An 8,841-nucleotide genomic window follows, 5' to 3' on the forward strand; every position below is an offset into this window, starting at 1 on the left:
ACTGTAGGGCAACTTGAAATACCGAGATAGGATTTTGTAGGGACCCCTCTCGTGGCCCCATAGGTTCAAATGGATCATTCACAGATGCCACAAATTCTGAGTTAGGGCCTATCAAAGTTTGACAATTTTGAGCACTTAGGGCGCTCAAGGGACGACGCCGGTAGGGTATGACCCTGAGCATTCGATCGAGTGGTGGGGAAAAATAGGAGCATGTGTAGGGTAATTATGCCTAAATGGACATTTCAGAGCTGACGGTTCATCATCACGATGAGCTGAACGAGAAATCGACTAGGCGACAACATTCCATTGAGTGAGACTGATGATTTTTTCACCAATCAAAAAATTGCTGCCCTAATAAAACCATAGGGAAACTTGAAATATCGAGATAGGATTTTGTAGGGACCCTCTTGTGGACCCGTAGATTCAAACGGATCGTTCATAGGTGCCACAGATTCTGAGTTAGGGCCCGCCAAAGTTTGACAATTTTGAGCACTTAAGGCGCTCAAGGGACGACGTCGGTAGGGTATGACCCCGAGCGTTCGATTGAGTGGGGGGCAAAATAGGAGCATGCGTAGGGTAATTATGCCTAACTGGACATGTCAAAGCTGACGGTTCATCATCACGATGAGCTGAATGAGAAATCGACCAGGCGACAACATTCCATTGAGTGAGACTGATGATTTTTTCACCAACCGAAAAATTGCTGCCCTAATAAAACCGTAGGGTAACTTGAAATATCGAGATAGGATTTTGTAGGGACCCCTCTTTTGGCCCCGTAGATTCAAACAGATCATTTGTAGGTGCCACAGATTCTGAGTTAGGGCCCGCCAAAGTTTGACAATTTTGAGCACTTAGGGCGCTCAAGGGACGACGTCGGTAGGGTATGACCCCGAGCGTTTGATTGAGTGGGGGGCAAAATAGGAGCATGCGTAGGGTGATTATGCCTAACTACACATGTCAGTGGTGACGGTTCGTCATCGCAATGAGCTAAATGAGAAATTGGCCACACGACAACATTCCATTGAGTGAGACTGACGATTTTTTGCCAACCGAAAAATTGCTGCCCTAATAAAACCATAGGGAAACTTGAAAAACTGAGATAGGCTTTTGTAGGGACCCCTCTCGTGGCCCCATAGGTTCAAATGGATCATTCGCAGGTGCCACAGATTCCAAGTTAGGGCCTGTCAAAGTTTGACAATTTTGAACACTTAGGGCACTCAAGGGACGACGCCGGTAGGGTATGACCCTGAGCGTTCGATCGAGTGGGGGGGCAAAATAGGAGCATGCATAGGGTAATAATGCCTAAATGGACATGTCAGAGCTGACTGTTCGTCATCACGACAAGCTGAATGAGAAATTGACTAGGCGACAACATTCCATTGAGTGAGACTGATGATTTTTTCACCAACCGAAAAATTGCTGCCCTAATAAAACCGTAGGGAAAATTGAAATACCAAGGTAGGATTTTGTAGGGACCCCTCTCATGGCCCCGTAGATTCAAATGGATCATTCATAGGTGCCACAGATTCTGAGTTAGGGCCCGTCAAAGTTTGACAATTTTGAGCACTTAGGGTGCTCAAGGGACGACGTCGGTACGGTATGACCTCGAGCGTTCGATCGAGTGGGGGGAAAAATAGGAGCATGCGTAGGGTAATTATGCCTAACTGGACATGTCGGAGCTGATGGTTTGTCATCACGATGAGCTGAATGAGAAATTGGTCACACAACAACATTCCATTGAGTGAGACTAACGATTTTTTGCCAACCGAAAAATTGCTGCCCCAATAAAACCGTAGGGAAAATTGAAAAACTGAGATAGGCTTTTGTAGGGACCCCTCTCATGGCCCCATAGGTTCAAATGGATCATTCATAGGTGCCACAGATTCTGAGTTAGGGCCTGTCAAAGTTTTACAATTTTGAGCACTTAGGGCACTCAAGGTACCACACCGGTAGGGTATGACCTCGAGTGTTCGATCGAGTGGGGGGCAAAATAGGAGCATATGTAGGGTAATTATGCCTAAATGGACATGTCAGAGCTGACAGTTCGTCATCGTGATGAGCTGAACGAGAAATTGACCATGCGACAACATTCCATTGAGTGAGACTAACGATTTTTTGCCAACCGAAAAATTGCTGCCCTAATAAAACCGTAGAGAAACTTGAAAAGCTAAGATAGGCTTTTGTAGGGACCCCTCTCATGGCCTCGTAGGTTCAAATGGATCATTTGCAGGTGCCACAGATTCTGAGTTAGGGCCTATCAAAGTTTGACAATTTTGAGCACTTAGGGCGCTCAAGGGACGATGTCGGTAGGGTATGACCTCGAGCGTTCGATCAAGTTGGTGGGCAAAACAGGAGCATGTGTAGGGTATTGTTCATTAAATGAATTTTATTGTTTATGAATTGTATTGTTCATTGAATGAATTTTATTGTATTGTTGATTAAATGAATTGTATTGTTCATTAAATAAATTGTATTGTATTGTTCATTAAATGAATTATATTGTTCATTATAAAAACAACACTTACGATGAAATGAAATGAATTGTATTGTTCATTAAATAGCCATTATTAACCATTGTTAATTATTGGAATGAAGATTAAATATTTCCATGATAACACAACACACAGATGAGCAACAATTTATATGATCGAATATCAACTTCTGTATATATAAAAATGTCGAATGATTACAAATGTATGTCCATACACAAATATGGCATAAACACCAACTAAAACAAAATGTATGTCTAAATACGTGAATGTATGTCCATATACAAAATATACATGCCAACTAGACATGTAAGCATCCCAAAACTATCTATAACATCCTAAGTTGTTGATGGATCATCAAAATTGAACCTCTTCACTGCACTGCTTGGCTCTGAAGGATCCTGCACAAGAAAAACAAACCACGATTAATATTAGTTATATTATATAATTCACATTCAAAAAGTTAACATAAAAATGAACTATTTAATTGAACTATTCATGTGTACCTCATCTCCACGTTTTCTTTTCAGCTTTGCAGGACTCTTGATGTATGTCTTCGGTAGAGGAGGTATGTTTTGAATATTTTCATAAACAACCTACATATGTTTAGAAACATGACATTGATACAAGTTAGCATATAATTGTCACTGATAATAACAAATTATATCTACTAATCAAAAAATAAAATAAACACACATTTACTCGAGGCATCTCTTCTTCTTCTTCAGGTATACTGGGTGTAGTCATCAAGGATGTGAAGCCAAGGATTCTCTGTATACATACACAACAAGTATATGAAACTATCAATCTATGTCTAGACATGTATAATCACTATAAGTTATTTAAACTATTCATTCAATCATATTTACATTCAATTACCTTTCCCTTGTCTCCAATTGCACTACCAGATCCTAGATCACACTGCACTGCACTCGTGCTACTTGTGCCCTACAGGAGTAAAATAAGATATACATGCAAGTTACTACATAATCTAAATAATACAAATATAAATGATGAGCCTGTATGTACAATAAAATACAAATGAATAGGTGCAATAATATATGTACCATCAAGCTATCGAGGCCAAATGAAATGGCCGACAAGGTACCCTCCTGAATCTGTCTCAACTCATCCTCGGTCATCAACTATTAAATAGACCATGTAAATAAAAATTAGTACTTAATATTATTTAATTTATAAATATTTAATTAAAATATAACATGAACTGTGAAAACACAAATCTTACCAATACATCATCAATGTATGATGATGGTGCCTCCTCGCCTCTAGCATGTGAGGACTCCCCAGGGTATCCTCCAGTCTATGTAGTAACCTCTGGTGCATCATACATCTCATGCACCTCGTAATCTGCACTATCCACAACAGGATCAACAGGCTGTCCAACTAGACCCAACCATACGTGCCCACACATGACACAACTATGTGGCATGCATATGTGTGGAGCCGAGGATGACATGTCAGCACCACTCGATGCACCGCTACCATCAAAAGTAGGCTGAGCTACTGACATAGCCTGAGAAACCAAAAGGCTACTTAAAGAGTGAATAGATGATATGGTCCGTGAAGCCACCTCACAAATGATATCAAGATGTTGAACTGTAGGTGGGGGATCAACAGGAGGAGGGGGGACATATGGGCCCTGGACTACTCTGACTGCCCCAGGTCTATTTTGGGGCATACCTAAACCTACACCCTGGAAAGGTTGGATGTCAAAGTAGTTCACATGTTTCTGTAAAACAAACTCAGCATACAATTTTTTTATGAAATAGAAGGGGATATCAAGATTGTTGTTGGGTGGCTTGTCGAAAACCATCCACCAACAATCCCAGAAGTTTTTCACAATCCCATCATTTGTGCACCATTTGATAGAAAGTTTTGTTTTTTTGGGATCTACAGGCTGACCAGTACAGGGATTGACAAATAATGAGGCGATTTCGGCTTTGGATATCTCAAGATCCTTGATATCCTTATACGACAAGCCATTTGCATATTTTTCCTTCATAGAATCTCACCACAAAAGGGCAGCATCATGCTCCTCAGTCATGGTTTCCATACTTTTTATGATCGACGTGAGAGGATCAAACAATGGGTTTAGACGAGGGATCCTATGATATACTTCTGCAATCCCCCTCAATTCATTCAAATTTTGTGCAATCAAATCTTGAATTGAGGGGGGGTTTGGCAAATGAGGGTTTGGTTGTTGCAGTTGTGGTTGGTCAGTGTTTTCATTGTTATCTCCCATTTTTAACCTAATTGAATGTAAACAATTAAATTTAGTTAACAAATTTAAACAATTAGGTATTTGATTTTTAAAAAACCTAGTTTTCATGAAAAAAAACAATATTTAAAATGAAAAATCAAATAAACATTCACAAAAAATACAAAAGATGAATGAAAATGATTCAAAACGACAAAATTATTACCTCTAAATCAATTTTTTAGCAATTTTTTTTGTCAAAAAACCGGATATCGAATGGAGCGGATATCGGATTTTGACAAATTTGCACGACCTGTGAGTTAAAAATGACTCACGGGATTGTCGCTGTCTAAATATAAAAGTCTCAGAAAATCGGATATCCGATTTCAACACTTAAATTATTTTTAAATAACATATATAATATAATAATATATTATATAATATAATAATATATTATATAATATAATAATATATTATATAATATATTATTATATTATATAATACGTATTGTATTATATTATATATATTATAATATAATATAATATTATATAATATAATATTATATTATATTATATTATATTATATTATATTATATTATATAATATTATATTATATTATATATAATATAATATAATATTATATAATATAATATAATATAATATAATATAATATAATATAATATAATATTATATTATATAATATAATATAATATAATATAATATTATATTATATAATATAATATAATATTATATTATATTATATAATATAATATAATATAATATTATATTATATTATATTATAATATATAATATAATATAATACAATATTATATAATATATAATATAATTTAATATTATATTATATAATATAATATTATATTATATTATATATAATATAATACGTATTATATAATATGTAACATATAATATATATTTTAAATTAAAATTACAAATAAAAATTGGATATCTGATTTTATCCGATATCCGATTTGCATAGGTAATTACCAAGCCAAGGTGTATTGACACCCAGGCCAAGCAAAAAGTCAACACGGATTTTTGTGTTTTTAGGTGAGTGAGGAAGGCTATTTTTTTCACATCGCCACTTTTTCGCCCCCCTTGATCCTGCACTAACCCAACACCAACATATACAAGGAAAACCCAAGATGGGAAAAACCTTGGTGAGCAATGCTGTTGGAGTCTACTACTCCAATCCGGCCTCACAATGAAATCTATTATAAATTTTAGGGCACCAACCAAAGGAGATACAACCCCTAATTTAGGGAACCAACCCAAGGAGAACCAACCCATCCACCAAGGTACCATTCAGTGATTACATTGATAGCATCAAATACAAAAGGAGTTATATTGTTACAAGTGAATCTTTTAACCATTGCATATACTTCACTCTGTCGGTGAGACACCTTCTCTGCTACACCGGTTCACCTCTCTCTACTACTACTTTACCGGTTTAAACTCTACCAGTTACCTTACTCTGCGTCTACTTCACCAGATCTCTCCTTCACTATTCTACACTTCGGCACCCTATGTTGTCTTCATGTTGGTACAAGAACCTACCGGTTATCTTCTTTGATGCAATCTATCTACTTTTCCAGTTTCTCAAACAATACTGGTTAAACCCTATCATTGGTTTAACCTTCACTCACTCAGTCACTGTTATCTTCTACTATTTTCACTCTGACCATTCTAACTCTCTCATGCAAAAGCTATATACTCTTCCATCCAACAACACTTAACAATGTCTTTGGCTTGCATATTTATAGCCTAGTCTTCTCGCCAAAAGCTACATTCAAACTTGGCACCTTAGGTTTTTCTCCATTGATCATGAGGCACATAGAATCCAATCAAATCTTATCGCATCACAACTCAGAGATGTCTTCCTGCACATATCCACCATTTTTGTGCCTTCTAGAACACTCTTTCTATGTTTAGCATTCTACATTCAATCTCTCAGTTCATCCCTTGGTCAAACACCATAAATGGATTAGCTATTTCCTTCACCAACCTGACCTCCACAATCAATCTATCCTAGATCTCAAGCTGCAAACCTCTGCCATTAATCCTTGAGCTTCACAGTCAACATTAATGTTGTACCAATCACCAACTACCTCACCGACCACACTTCACTGACCTGTGCATGTTCCATCTACCAATTCATGTATGTTTGCCACTTCATCTCCAAGTGGCATCACTATTAGTATCCACCTCTGCTCACTGAGTCGGTTCATGCTTAGTCATTGACCACACACTTAACCGATATACACCTACCGGTCCACTAAACCTACCGGCACAAATCACCTTGCCGGTTAACCTTCTTGCCAATGATTTCTTGGTCTTATTAGTGTAGTACCTTTGTCTCGTCATCCAAACATACTGGTTCACCACATGTATCATGTTCATGATCAACTAATGAGGGCCTTTTTCTTCTGCACTTCTTTGCATACCGGTCACCTCCTAGATGACTCCATGTCATCATTCTCCAACATAATGCACTAAGGAAAAACCTTTTTCAATCTTCATTATGATAACTTCATGATTATAATTGTAGACCCCATCTTCTCCTGACTAGGTCTCTCATCTGTCGGTTTTCCAAGATGGCAAACTCATCAATTCAACTCTCCTTCTCTGTCCCATTAGAACACTCAACTGGTCATCACTATTGCTAACCTACATTATGCACATCTTCATCAGATGGGAAGTCTTCTACATCTTCACCTTGTCCATATTGCCAGTGCACTTACATACTAGTTAACACTCTTGATGACACCATATCATCAACCTTCAATAGATTCCATCTTTAATCCAACTATTTTCCTCTGTCTGCATCTGCTCAACCTTGCCTTCTTCTTCATCAGCTTGGACCATATCTCAACTGGTTTGTCAAAGTGACAAACTCATCACTCTTCATCTGTACCAGCAACTCAACATGCCTTTTCTGTCAGTCCAGTGTATATTCTTGATCTCATGCACTTGAGGCATTCCTTTGATTCACCGGTAGATCTGGTGTGAGCCTTCAAGCACCTGCCTTTACCTCGTCTTCCTTATCTCATATAACTATGATGCACACTATGCATAATAGGAGATAAGCTCCACTTACTGGTGGTAGTGATTCCTTGTCATTTGCATCCTACAATGCACTCATGTGGCTTCCCTGTTTGTGCAACATATCATCAAACAGGCACATGTGATCCTATGTGGGCACGTTCATTATCAGTCATCCCTTTCACATGGTGACTGCATCTCCATCTGTTGGGAGTCCTGCATCCACGCATCATATTGATGACCTGTGCATCCTTCTCATCCCGTGTTGATGCGATTTAGGTAACATTCTACCTCTTCATCACACATAAGGGCTCAAGCACCTGCTCATTGTCAACACATCACTTACCAGTTGACGTACTCTCCTTACCAGTGATACACTATATTGGTAACTTGTCCATTTCATCCACACAAGTCAAACACTAACTTTTGTACCGGTGACCTCAGTGATCATTCCTCTGAATGACATTCTCTTCCTTACCTTACCAATGTTCTACAACACAAGGTGATATCAAAGATATCTCATCCTGTACTCATCCATGACAATGTTGTGCATATATATCTTTTACCAATAGTCATCTTATACTGGTTGATATCAATGACAACACAATGCCAACAGAGAATTGTCGCCCTTAGCAATCAGAGCCATAGGAGTGTATTGCTCCAGTTGATTCATAGTCAGTTGATAATTGTGAAGTGTTGTGCATAAATGTGGAAAGGAAGCAAACTCAGAAAGGAGAATATTGTCTCTAATATATTTTTGGAAATTAGAAATGAAAAATATTTAAATATCATTATCAAGTACTTCAAAAGAAATTTGAGAACACAAATTCTTATATCTACCAATGAAATCAATCACTTTTTCTTTAACACCTTGTTTACAATGCTTTAAATTAGTCAAAGTGATTTTAGGACCTATATTATTTTGAAATTGTTGAATAAAATTATTTTCTAATTGTTGAAAAGAAGTAATAAAATAGGAAGGCAAAGAGCAATACCATTGTAAAGCCTTATATCTTAATGTTCTAGTAAACAATTTTGCAAGCAATCTTTGATCATAAGAAAAGTCAGTACACAA

General features: G+C 37.2%; 1 long non-coding RNA gene across 1 annotated transcript; it reads right to left on the reverse strand.

Moving 5' to 3' along the window:
• Positions 1-3,190: 3,190 nt before the first annotated feature.
• LOC131859373 (uncharacterized) lies at positions 3,191-3,809 on the reverse strand. The gene is made up of 4 exons (XR_009359097.1): positions 3,736-3,809; positions 3,557-3,634; positions 3,369-3,437; positions 3,191-3,260 (listed from the first exon to the last, which is right to left on the reverse strand). It is a non-coding gene; the product is annotated as an uncharacterized LOC131859373 (long non-coding RNA).
• Positions 3,810-8,841: the final 5,032 nt, after the last annotated feature.

This window comes from Cryptomeria japonica, chromosome 10 (assembly GCF_030272615.1).
Source record: "Cryptomeria japonica chromosome 10, Sugi_1.0, whole genome shotgun sequence".
In the NCBI taxonomy this organism is placed as follows: Eukaryota; Viridiplantae; Streptophyta; class Pinopsida; order Cupressales; family Cupressaceae; genus Cryptomeria; species Cryptomeria japonica.